The 14542-nt window shown below is 37.2% G+C and overlaps 1 protein-coding gene across 1 annotated transcript in view; it reads right to left on the bottom strand.

The window, feature by feature from the left end:
* LOC308693868 (arsenite methyltransferase) overlaps positions 1-14542 on the bottom strand; it is a 51825-nt gene that overhangs the window by 972 nt on the left and 36311 nt on the right. The gene's annotated exons all lie outside the window — the stretch shown is intronic.

The following is a 14542-nucleotide window of genomic DNA, read 5'->3' as shown; positions in this document are numbered from 1 at the left end:
CTCACTGGCGCTAATGGCTGTCTGACAGTGCATGGTTGAAATTAGGTAAAAAAGATCATAAACATTGATTTGCCTCTCAACAGCCTCTCATTTTCAAGCAATTGAAATGTGAAAATGAAATGAAAATGTTGTAATCTATATGCAGTGTATTCATAAGATTGAAATGGAGGGTGAAAGCAATGGCGGCAGCACACTCAAAGATGGAGTGAGTTTTCAGGTGACTGTCTGGACGCCTGCCGCAGTGTCTGAAAAACCCAGACATCAGCCAACTCTGAATATCACCCAAGTGTGTGCTAGCAAATATGCGTGTGTGATAGAAAAAAAAGAAAAAGTCAACTAGAAAAGAGCAAGACATCTGTGACCAAACCAGCGGTTGTGTCCATATTTGACTCACATTTATTAAATGGAGACAATAGCTTCACACTCAAGCATCTTACAATATCTGTCAAGAAATTCAGTCATTTTGAGGCCTTCCTTGACCTCCATGGGACTACATATTTAATGCACTTAAATTGGCTGAAGCTCGTGCCAGCTCTGCACTGTGGAAATTACCCACAATTCATGACTCATACTATTGAATTGATTAGAAATAGATTCAAATTAAAAGTTGAATTTTGAATATTAGTCGAATCTAAAATAAAAATCCACATTCGAATGCTAAAATGGTGCATTTGAATTTTAGTTTTGTCAGACAGCCTTATCAATGGTGCACGAGATGCTACGATGACTCAAACCATACAAACAATTCAAACAAAACCATTCAAACCACTAAGAAATGGAGAAGCTCACCAAGAAGCTCACACAAGAGCGCTGCTTTTCCATTGGGTCTCTGTAAATAAGTGCTAGACGTACATCTTTGCACTCACATCTCATACAAGGAAGCTGCATGTTTAGAAAGCCATTTAAAGTTAAAAGAAGTTCAGCTTTTGAAAAACATGTCTCTAGACTTTGTGGGAGGTTTTCCATTCCACTGGATCTTATGTTTTTAAACGCAAAAAATAGTCTGTGTGATCGGCTCTTTGTATAAATACATGATGCTGTTTTGTTCAGAATTGTTGCAATTTTTTTTGTTGCAATTTGCAATTTATGAAATTATATTTGATTTATTAACATTAGTTTAAACGTTTTTTGTGCAGACAGTCATGCCATTTCATTGCTTTGAATAAACATTTTAATGCGGTGCATTAATATTTTGCTCATTGCGCTCCTTGCGCATTTTCACAATTTCATGGCCCCCAGAATATTTTGTTGTATGAATATCTGAACATGCAATATATCAAAAGAAAGAACAGACCCTTCCCTTTTATCAACACCTGAATGTGGGTAAGTTTAATTTTAAAAAAGCAACATTTTGAACAAAGAAATGAGAAAATCAAGTTTTTGTCAAAGACTACATCCAGATCGGATTCAGAAAGATGATCAAAACATAGATGGAGTAAATCGAGTCCATCAACACCCCTAATGCTTGCACAGTCCTATAGCTCGTCCTGGGTCGACATTTCATTCAGTAACATTAGGCAGTTTTGATTTACCTGCTGGTTAATGTTGATGATCGCGTTATTGTGATTAAATATGATATCGCTGGTTTCTGTATTTTCTTTGCATGTTTTGATCAGGAGATTCAGTACTCTCTTTAAAAAAAGATAATTTTAGTCATCTTTAAGTAAAATTTTTGTTTTTAAACCATTTTGACAGCCCTAGAATAGATCTGATGGCAATTTCCCAAGAAAAAGACCCAACAAGTCTCATAATTACCTGCCTGTTTCTTCCACAATTTGATTTGCAATTTTCTCAGTACATTGAAATGTGCCCTCTAAACTCTATCAGGGGTTCTCAACTCTGGCCCTCAAGATTCACTTTTCAACTCCAACCTTAATCAAATACATGAAAAAGCTAATCAAGGTCTTCAGGATTACTAAGCAGGTGAGTTTGATCAAGGTTGGAGCTAAACTCTGCAGGAAAGTTGAGAACCTCTGCTCATACTATATAATCTCATTACTAATATCTAGCGAGCTGTAAACCATCAAGTTAGATGTTTCAGCTTTAAAACCCTCACTGTAACTCTGAATGGAAACTCAAAAATGCAAAGATAAACTCTTTCCGATATCCCGATTTCCGGTGGCCAGATTACAGACAGACGCACCATGGCTGTTTTTCTTTCAATGGGCATGCGCATTTGACTGAGTCTATTGGCTTCAGGCTTACTGTGCCATGCCTGACTGTTTTGTATTCATGGTGGATGACTATCTCGCTACTGTTGCTGGGGGCTCTGGCAACCACCTATTAGCTGGAAAACTGCCACGGCTTGGAGTGAAGTTTAATAAATATATAAAAGCTATGCAGTGCGTAATTGGATGGTTAGCGTCAGAGGACAATCAGTTTTGTTGAGGATGCATTTTAGACTCTTTTCTTTTTTTCTCATTCAACTCATTCTTGAGAGTCAGAGATTTAAAAATAATGACAAAAAGGGGGCAAGAGTCAATCTGAGTGTTTTAAACAAATATATATATATATATATATATATATATATATATATATATAAGTATTACATTAGCAAAGTCTTACTCAGTCAGTGGCTTTATAATTACACATCCACAATAAATGTAGGTTAAATGCAAATGGTAAACCAGGTACTGGAATAGTGAATTATTATTCTGCAGACAAGCATACCGAATGGCATTAGAACTGTCTACAGAATTATGCTATTAATTCATAAATGTTTGAAGACTCGCTAACAGCTGTCATAAACACAGCAATGACATTTTGAAGCAAAGCAATTATCCTCAGACCTGGAGTCTGATTGGAAACTCTAACGATGTGAAAATATTTGAGTGACGGCAATAAATCCCACCCGCTTCTTAGATAAAACATATATATATATATATATATATATATTCCTAAGCCTCCTAGTTCACAGACATCAAATGGACAGTAATGGAATATACTGACCTTTTCCACCTTTTATTTCCATTGTACATCTTGCCTCCACGATAATTCCATAATAAAGGAGCCAATCTGCTTTTAATTAATCTGCCAGAGAACTTCTTCGAAAAATTATTGAAAACAGCATTTGCCCTCCCTACACTCTCGACAATCTCTGTCTCTGCCAATAAACTGTAATAGTAACCATATGCCCAGCAGGAAGCAAACCAAATGCATTACCTACATATTAAATTCCCAGTAAATTCTCCTTTTGATACGCCTTTTAATGCATTAGCTGTGCTTGTGAAAGAGCCACAAGATACATCTCGGTTTACCAAAACTACGTATAAGGAACATGTACATGTGTTGCATTTAATTTGACTTTTACTATAGTATTGAAATAAATGTATGCTCTGATCTGAGAACTTGGGATGGAAAACCCCCTAACCAGACACCTTAGCTGCCAGGTGTATCCTAAGTTGGTATTTCCCGGTTTACAAACCGGTCGTGCCTCAAGGTGATTGAAGTGAGTGAAATGTTTTAAGTTATGCATTTAAGTTCAGATCTTAAATACAGATCTCGAAATAGCCTGTGGGATTTTCATTTCTCATTCCAAACCCTTGTTTAATGTAATCCCGGGTTCACTCATATCACTCATTCACTTGTTTATACTTTACTTATGGTTAGTTAACTTAACACAGTATATTTGGAAACTCTAGACTAACATTCCTATTTGTGAAATCAGGAGATACATTTTTTATTTATTTTTATTAATGAATTAGAATATCTGCGGAAACCACTATATAAACAATATCATTTACACTATAAGAATATACAATAACTTTTCCCCATAAGATGAAACTAAACTCAGTGTGTGAAACTTTTTTTAATCGTTTTACACTATATTTTTTGGCACCGCAATTGGAGGGTTAGCATCACAAAGTCCCGATAAACCCTGCTCTAACCCGGTGTTAACAGCCATGATAACTTGCTTTCAAAAACAGAATTGTGAAACACTTTACACAGGGTTAAAAGTTAACCTGGGATTTAAATGCTCACCCTGGGTTAAGTGCAGTGTGACAAGCCCATATATAACACGATACGATTAGCATGTTTTAAGCAGGCAAACATACTGTCGCACAAGCTCATTTGTCTGAGAGAATTTTTTTTTGGTCAGAGGTGCTGAAGCCCTCCACCTGTCTCCCAAGCTCCTGACCCGTGATTTTGAAAGAAGAACTCACGAGTTAGGGTCTCAGGGAACAGGAGGAGGGCAGCTATAACCAGCTGAGGCTATTGCTTTTCTTTTATCAAAGCTGAACTCAGCAGCTTCTACACTTCCAAAAGTTTTTGTATGGTTGCATCACGTATGCTTTGTGTCCTAAAGCATCACTGGTCCTGTGAAAAGTCTGAAAATGTTGCATGTAAAATACAAAGACGTTTTGCTAATAACTGTTATGCATGAGACAAAACTATAATAGGATGATGGGGTGGAAAAGAAGAATGGAATGGCAACAAGCTGAATGACAACTTGTGAAACTTGTTTCCTCTTTCTTAGATTGGACTTCGATAGACAAATGCCCTTGCTCTGCAGTCTTTGTGTGAGGAGAGGAAACACCCCCCCCACCACCACCACCTCCATCTCAGAGCCAGACGGTAAGTCCTTCCTCTTTGTTGTCTTCTCTTAGTCATGACAGACATGCAATCCCATAGACACCCAGCAGAGATTCAAGGTGCCTCATCCACATAACAGGTAGGTCAAAGCGACCTTGCATTGCAGTTATATACATCAGCCGATAGTTGCAGACACAGAAAAGACAGAAAAATCCCCAGCGAAAGTCTGTGTTACTTTCAAATAGGCTGCATCGGACACTCAAACCCCTTTGGAAATGCAGGCATGCACCAAACCGCCTCAAGGCAAAGCTGTCACTTAGATATTTGGAGTTGCGACTAGTTGGCAACTACATACAGATGTGGCAAACGTATGAACAACGAACTGCGAACCCCACCCCCCTCTTTTACCTCTGTCGACACTATTCGGTACGCTTAATGAAATCTCTCCCATCTGTGGTGGCAATTCAGTCGCTCACCCCAGCCAAAACATGAGTGATGTTATTCCCTTCACCTCTCCCGGCTCCTCCCCCAATCTCCTCCCGCCCTACACACCTCTGGCCCCTGTCCTCCCCTGAGGACAAGGCGAGAACCGACCAAGGTGATGCTCCCGGGAATGAGTAGATAATTATCGGCATTCACAATTTACCTCTGCCTTTCCGAACAAACGAGACGCCATCGCTGCCACCATCCATCTCTGAAGGAGAGAAAAAATCATATTTGGAGGTAAAGAAAAGAGGAGCCGGGTGCTGAATCAGACGCAGACTGGTCTTAGGAGGGGGGCGGGGGTGGACTGGAAGGCGCAGGTTATACCCGCCCCGCCGTTTGCTGCCATTGGCTTGTGGGAGACATCCATCATGCTGTCCCGCAGTGGCAGGAAGCTGCGGCGCATGAGTGAGGCGAGCGCTTCTCTTCAGGCACAAGGCAAATGGCTGGTGGCAGAAAAGTGAAGATCCAAAGAAATACCTCACTAACTCGATGTCTTCTTGACAGACGACCTCATCTTCAAACTCATCCCGGCTCAGAGGACGCTAAAATTAATTGACTGAAGACAGCAATAAACCTTTTGCACAAACTATTGTGCGGTTGGTCTGGGTCAGTCGATGGCATCTTCTTTGATAAATTAACTGTTAAGCAATCATTTACACCACTGCTGATAGCATATTATGAATAAGTCTATGCCTAATGACTAATTCATCATTAACTATGTCTAACATTATAGCACAAACACTGAGAAAGGCGGTTCATGGAGAAAGAGGGTTCGTGTAACGATATAATGACTTGCAGAACAGCCTATCTTGTGGTTCAGTTCATTCCCCGTTTCATTAACACTCCTGCCCTATGCAGGCATTCTCAGAGGAGCACAGCGCTGTGAATGTCAGTATATAATCTCCACTGCACCACAAGGAACACAGCGATTTCTACAGCAACACATAATTCAAGTCCAAGTCCGCTTGGACTCCAGACTGCAGACATTGGAGACTATACAGGGCCTAGGGACTTTTAAAGCAAATGAAATCAATGCAGGCCCTAAACTAGTGCCTGTAATCAATCAACTCTATTACAGCCTTTGCCTTAGTGTCTGGACATTGCTGACCCCCACTTTCACCTTTGGACATTAAAGATGCAGCAAATACATTACCAGCTTTACAAAGCTTGTTAGTCCTTGTGCAGTTGAGTGTTATGGTTCTGCAGTGGCCCTTCACTATAGGCAAATACAAAACCAATAAATGAATCTCAACACTGTATCAGGGTTGTGCAAAATTCAGAATTGAAGAATTGTCTCTCTTTCAATTCATGCTAATTTGATTTAAATGAATCACGCCTCACAGGAAATTCAGTTGGAATTTGAATTGAAATGACAGAAGAGGAATTAAATGGAATTGCAATTCAAAGAAATTTAACACAGGTGATTGACAAAGCTTAATTTAAATATGATGAAATATGTAAACTAAATACACACAGGCCTATCTATCAAAGCTTTATAAACACATTTAGCTTGACAATTTGTTTTTCTAGTTAAAAAATTTGGTCATATTACATTTTATTTCAGTTATATCATTTCTTTTAATAAAATTTTAATTGCAACTTGTATCTTGTGTGCTACCTCAATTCAAATTTGATTTAAATTTAAAAGACATTCTCAATTCAAATCCGAACAGCGCGTCATTCTGCACTCTACTAACACTTCCCTGCTCTGATAAAATATCTTGAAAAACATAAAATATGTCTATAAAAAAATGTCTGAGCCGAGATGTACTGGCCGACAGGGTAGAGTGTGCAAACATTAATAACTATCATGTCTTGTCACACCAATTGACAGCCAACTCTATCGACGCTGCCCATGCCCCTTACGCTCAATGCTATTGATTTCTCTTAGGGGTCAAAGGGCGAGCCGGCATTGATCCATGAGACTCTTTGACAGCACCGAAAGGACCAGCTCCAGACAAATCGATGACACCTCAGTGCACCACGTATACATTATGGTTATTTACTGGACATGAAGCAAAACCAAGCTTTATCACTTGTCTGTCAGGTGCGGCAGAGCTAAGCAAAATTCATATTACAGCTTCAGAGAAAAATTAAAAGCCAATAGGCTCATGCAACAGCTAAAGGGTGAACAAATAGGTAAAAAAAAATCCCCTCAAGGAAACTTGTTGGGTTACCATTGAAATTATAAGTGAGGCCAATTGCTTTCTTGTGGTTTTACAAGACAAATGGTCTGAGATGTAGACAAATACAGAATCAATTCTGTTCACCCTGTAGTCGAAATGAGCCTTATTCTAGTGCAGCATTCACCAAAAATGGATGCATGAAATTAACTGTAAAAAAATAAATATATATATATATATATATATAAAGAAAGCTAACAAAGAAATAAAACATTCCTTTTCAGATTATTTTATCGATTTCACCTGTGACTGGCTGCAGCTTTACTTCTGACAGACATAATCCTCAATGACTCGCAGGGTTATGCATGAATGTTTAATTCCATTCAATACTAATGAAAGGATATATAAAGGTCCATCTCTCAGACTAACACTCAATTGATTCAAATACTAATTCCAAATAAAAATTGCATCATATTACTTCATTCTTCAAGTCTCAAAGTTTTATTGTAGGTTTAATTTTGGTAACTGTATGCTGATCGGTGGCTTGTGAGCTCCAAGGAAAGCTAGAAGGTTGTACAGTTAACTCCCAGGGCAAAATTCTAAACCATACAACCTACTACCTCAACCTGGATGCACACAGTCTTGGTTGCTGTAATCCCTTTTGAAGAAGTTTACATAAATGTCAATCAATAGTAAATTACACTAGACATGTCTGAGCAACTTCAATGCCTGGCAAGCAAGGCAAAGAGTGCAATATGTAAAAAGCCAAAGCAGGCTGGCCTTACATTTTGGACGATTTTCTACCACAGAGACAGAGACCCATAGAAACGAGCTTGTGCCATCAAACTTATCACAAGATCGGATCTACGGGTTAATGACAAGTGGCTGCTCATTTGATTATAAACTTGAAAAAAAAAAAACTGTGATTGTCCTACACCATATAGAGATGTTAATATGATGTTAATATCTGGCACATCAATGTATGACCTTCACAAAGACCTGCATTGTAAACTAATCTTTCCTTTAATTTGGGCCAACATGCAACGTAATGTAGAGAAATATACCAAACACTCTTTTGTGATACATGTATATGTAGGCAAAGGTATGATGCACTACGAGGAAAGATCTTTTTTGTCCTATGCAAATGAAATATGCATTTAAGACCATGAATAAATAAAATTGCTATACCTGAAGACAAGCATTCCTGTTTTATCACATGTAACGCAAAGATATAATAATAAACTAGATGATAAACACACAATTTGCTATAATGAATGCAGTTAGGAATCGGATGCACTGATGTTAAAATGCTTAATACAGAAAAGCACTGTTTTATGTTTTGGCCAATAACTGTTAAATGGAAGACACTGACACTTAAACTCATACCTCGGGTCTTTAGTGACCCAGGACGTCATTTACTACCCTCCTACTCATTAATTTTTTATATCTAGACTTTAACCTTATTAGTATTCCTCAATCAATTCATTATAAACAATATATCAAGAAAATAAATAATAAAATGATAAAAGAATGCCTGTTTTCCCATTAATGTTTTTTGTGAACAATTGTATAGGGTCGCTAACAACCCCAGCATTTTTTCTTTTTCTGCTCAACAATAATTGATTCTTTGATGGCTGAATAAGTGCAATTTTTATGATACACAATAATGACGTGACGTTTCACTCATAGTTACAGCAGGCAGAAAACAAAAGAATAGGAAGTATCATCAGCAAAACTGATCAGCATCACTGTCACTTGATGGTGGATCTGGTGAAGAAGCTCAGCTATCAAAATATTGATTTTGAAGGTGTTGAAAATTATAGTTTTGGGAATATGTTTGAGATCGTAATCTGAGCCAGATGCTGAATGTACTGGAAAATGAGCTCTGACGAGAACAATGATGATGGTATAAAACATCTGCTCAAACTGAACCCTTCCAAGCTCTAAAAGGTAACAAAATATGATGTATATTATTCTTCTGTAATTGTTACTCTAAAATCAGGAGAGTTTTATATTATTGCAACATTCTCGGAGATCCATCCGTTTTAGATATACTTCATATATACATAATATGTCATTATGAAACATTCATGCATTTAAGGGTTAAAATTATACTATTTTATAAAAACTAAATAAATAATGCTGATGATGAAAATAAAATCAACACACAACCCTGTACCTGAAAAGTGATTATGATGGTTGGTGAGTTTTGATTCAAGAGCTCAACTTTGTTCAAGTGGCTTCACTGAGAAAAAAGTAAAAAAAGTAAGTAGCTCAACAGATCATGTTCCCCACTAAAATCTTTGACAAGTTCAGTGATTGATAACACAGAACTCTTGCCTAGTCCAAAACCTCAACAGCCTTTTCCAATCATGAGTCACTGAGGTAATCTTGCTTTTTCAAAAATGATGCCAAAAATTCAAATAGCGGCACGCCCTGGGCTGTCAAACTCCGTTCTGTGAGCAAAAGAGTTGATCTTTCTTGCTAAGCTGAGAGCAAAGCTGCATCTTAGCATTACTTTTAGTAACCCTAACTAAACCACAGTTTGCTGCTAATCCTAAACATGAAACAGCTATGTAATGACTGTCTGAAGACTCACTAAGTACAGTATCAGTTTCAGTACCTTTTGACCTTTTACCTGCTTGACTGAAAGTTTTTGTACAGCCAACATTGTATGGGTTCACAATGGTAGACAATTTTGGGCTTGGAGTGAGATATTTACAACCACCATCTGAGCTCTTTGCTGTGTTCCATAACAAAACATGTGAACCAAAAACATCTTCCAATGAAACGGCCATGTAAGGTCAAACATGGCTCTTTGATTTTGTAGTCAGCTTCCAAGTTTAACCCTGCCCATAAGCTGGTTCACATTACCAGTAAATTTAAATGGAGCATGGTGAATAGGAACGAAGCTATGAGGCTTTGCAAATAAAGAATGTGGACATGTCAAAATATACCGGTCATAAAATAACATTTCATGCTCCCCACACCAAAGAATAACTCAGGCATCATTAGTAGTCAACATGGATAAATATATATATAAAAAAATTTTTTTTTAAATACAAGAAAATCCATTTGCCCTTACAAATGAGGATGCTTTGATATATATATATATATATATATATATATATATATATATATATATATATATATATATATATATATATATATATATATATATATATATATATATATAATTTTTTTTTTGTTTTTTTTTGTTAGATTAACATTTTACAGTTTTGACAGTTAAAAGTACAGATTACTCAAACTCATAAAGTCAATTCTTCACCATATGATTTTCCTTCTTTAGACCACAAATACAGTCTGTTTCAAAGTGAGTGGTGACCAGAGGGCTGTCAAACTCCAAAAAGGAAAATAGGTCCTTTAAAAGTATCATGATGTTTTAGAGCAAGGGATGCCTGAAACTGTGTGCATTGAAAGCAATGCAGTTTGCTTTGAATAAAAGTGCCTGCCAAATGCAAAAATGTGAATACACAAAAAAAATACAAATGAAATTGTTAGTAAATTTCACAATAATTACAAAGAAATGGCAAATAACACATTGAATAAAACCTTGAAATTTTTAAGTAGAATAACTGAAATAGTATTTTCTTGTAAAACGTACGGTCATACTCCAATATATATAATCTTTGCTTTATTTATAACTTTGAAAAGTATTTTTTACTGAAATTTAGTTGTTATGAATGAATTCATTTGTGGCCTTTTCCTCACTCGAAGATAGAATATGGCTTCAGAAGACTTGGAACACAGCACAAGCCTTGTCACGCACAAAAAAATAAAATTTTGTGTAATTTACAGAGCTTGACGTGGAAAAGAGCAGCGTGAACAAAAATTTGGAATGACATGAGAATGAGTAAATGATGGCAGAATTTTATTGTTGGGTAAACTAATATTTTAATCTTATAAAAGTAAGTAATAAAGATAAGCAGACTTAAAACCTCTCCTCTCTGTGAAATATCCATAAATCAGTGCCCTCCAAAATGTATACTCGCATAAAAGTTTATTTCACCTCGCCAATTACATTCCTTGTAAACATAAAGATTAGCCCAGAAAATGACAAATCCTAGTTCATTTATGAAGAATATTTCCATTTATCATAAATTCCATCCCTTAGTGGATTTGTACTCTCTGACATGTGAGAATGGAGACCTAGACTGATCGATTAGTTTTATCCCACAGCATTAACAAAAGTAATGAAAGCAAGGATAGATAGGGATTGCTGTGGCAGTTTATCTGAAAAAGCGAGATATTTTTGACTACAGCCTGACTGTTTGTGCACACGTGAAGTGAACTCAACGGTGCCATTAGTCTTAAACAAGCAAATGTGAGCAGCAGCTGAGTGGGGCCCCTCACGTGCCATTTGGCAACAAGGCAGTGTTACATGCGTCGAGGAGTCACTCGGTTCATAGCAATTACTCAAACATATGACAGGACTCATGACTCACACACTGCACCGCATTTTGCTGAGTGAAAACAAGACTGGTCTGAATCTTATTAAAGTCACTGAGAAAACTCTGACAGATCCACCACACTTCTCACTGCAACTCTCCAGACCTGACCTAAAAGGTTTCACAGAGAGAACCGTTGCCATAATTTGATTTAATTCTCCAGTTGATTGGGGAAAATATTTTAACTGAAAGCAGGACAAAAGCCTGTTCTTTCCATTATTTAATTAAAGCTCCTTTTCATTAATGGAGGTTACATATGATCCATCGAGGTCGATATCTAGTTAGTATTTCACCAGCAATGTGCATTTTGCCTTCACCTGTTGTCACCTTATAAGTGTAGGACAAAGCTCATGGAGACGAGGAATGAATAAATAACATTTAATAACCAAACTCTCAGGGGAAACACCAAACACTCACTCTTACATTGATGATAACGGACAAAGACTGAAGGAGAACACGAGGTATAAATACTAACAAGATAACTAATGAGGTAATTGACAATGCACTAGGCACACTAGGTTACAGGACTGAACCAAAAACACAATGAAAGGGGGAAACACAGATCATACATGTAACACCTGTCTCATCAAAAGTTTTTTTTTTTGATTGAATATTCCGTTTGGCAACCTAAATAATTCAAGAGGTGAAGATCAACTAACGAAATGGATTATAATAAGATGGATCATTATACATTAGGCTAAAAAATTATGACAAAAACAGATCCTAGTATTAGTTTGAAATTTAGCCAAGCACATTGAGCCAACCCACACTAACTTAAGACAAATTGGAGTTTGGTTATGGGCAGTGCCTCTCTGCAATAATTCATAGCCAATTTTAAAAGCATTATACACCTGTGTGTGGTTGTCCAAGACGACATTGTGGCCCGCGGCAAGCAAAGACCACTGACAAACGGTACACTTTTCCAGATGTAGTGATGTCAGAGAGCAAATCCTTCTCTTGCTTGATAAATAGTTAAATCTTTACCCAGACTTGACGTACAGCAACAGGATGTAGCTACAGTATAGTTCGAGAAAACATAAAAATACTGGAACCAAAGTCTTCCCATGTAGGGAATCAAAAACAGCCCAAGTGTAGTCTGCCTATTGATCAATGACTCTTATGAGACGGTTCTTTTTTAAGAAAACGCCTTGCTGCGGGCAATTGTGAACAATTGGGCGGCGCAGCATTTTTTTCAGTTGAGACTTTATATGTATCCACGGAACTGTTACTAGTATCTGTTTGTTTCTGAATATAAAAATGTTGACGAGCAAAATGTGACGGTGGGTCGGTGTGGTATTTGTCCCGCCCCTCCTCCACTGTGATTGGACGAATGTGAAAAAAGTGACAGTGATGAGCACACAGCGTGAAATAGATGTTCAGCGTCGACGATTCATCATGCTGCGGCCATTTTAAAAATGCAGTGCTTTCATTGAAAACAATTGGAAAATTACGCTAGCTTCGGGAAAAACTGTCTGTAGGACTTAAATTAAGGTAGTTGCGGACCTGTTTTTTTATCCCATGGTATAGCTGTAAAAGACATTCGTTAAAACGTGAAAACACACCTTTTGTAAGAATTGTTTTACATTTATTTGTTGTTTTTATCATTTATTCTCAAAGATTATCTTCATTTGACAATGAAGAATTAAAAATATATATATATATTTCAGCATGAAAAGAATTTTTAAATGGAACCACTAACCAGAATTGTTAAGAGGAATTGGAATCAGAACTATATATAGAAAATACTATTCCAGTCTTTCTACTTTAAAATTTCATGTTTCACAATGGCTGTTTCCATTCACAGTTGGGAATATAACTTGTGCGCAAAATTGGAATTTCGCATAAAACATTTACGAATAAAGCACTGTTTTCATCAAGTGGGTCGAAGAGAACAAAATCGTTACTTTCTGATAAACTGGCGATAAATATCACAAAGAAAAATGGAAGTTGATGAAGTAGGGGAAGCCACTGTATATAATTCGTTTAAAATATAATACTCCTCAGAGCGTGCAGACAAAAATGCAATAAACACGGTCATGTTATATTTCTTTCGGAGGCTAATGCCTGCTGTTTGGCAACGCAGTCATGTAAGACCGTTCTGGGAGGTAATTATACCGAAACACTCTGAGGACAGACTTTGCTCAGGCATTTCAGAATGACCAAAACAGCATTTCAGATGCTATGCAATGAGATCAGTCCGCTGGTTGGTCCAGTTATGCCATCCCATCGCAAAGTCACATGTCTTTTTTTTTTTATGCACATCAAGGAATTTATTTATCGTTTCATTGCAATTATTTGTGAAATTTACAGTAGTTTTAGCAACTTCTGAATGAAAACTATTTCAAAGTAAATCCTACTTTGGATTTATTTGAAATACACTTCAAAATTCAGACTGTTACCTGTGTTTCTTGACTCACTACCCTTCACTCAACTCATCCATTTTTTCAATTTTAAGCAATTATTGCTATGATTGATGATTGGATGGGCTGAGGCTCGAGGCCTGAGGTATGCTGGGAAAGGTCTTTTGTCAGCCCCTGTGGAAAGGGACCTGATAGCACTAGTTCAAATCAAGTAGAGATTTGCTGGGAGAGGCGCCAAGAAAATGACTTTGTTTGACCCAGCTGCCAATCAATCTCCACGCGCAGTGCCAGACTAAACACGGTCAGTATTTTAGCAGGACTTGTTGGCGGCAGTTACCGGATGATTGAGGGGAAAACTGGGGTTCTATTCGAGGAGAGTTACATGAAGCAGCAGTAAACACACACTCACCCCAGTGTCCGCGGATACATGACTGCAAAATAGTAGGAAGTCTGCAAAAGTTGCATTTGGCCTGAGATATGGTTATCAGAAAGAGATTTCCATATTTATAATATAATTAGTTTGAGTCGTCGTGCTCATATTTGAAATCTAAAATGTTAATTATTATTGCTC

The sequence above is a fragment of the Scardinius erythrophthalmus genome (assembly GCF_964197995.2).
Source record: "Scardinius erythrophthalmus genome assembly, chromosome: 7".
Classification (NCBI taxonomy): domain Eukaryota; kingdom Metazoa; phylum Chordata; class Actinopteri; order Cypriniformes; family Leuciscidae; genus Scardinius; species Scardinius erythrophthalmus.
This window is presented reverse-complemented; position numbering and strand designations above follow the sequence as displayed.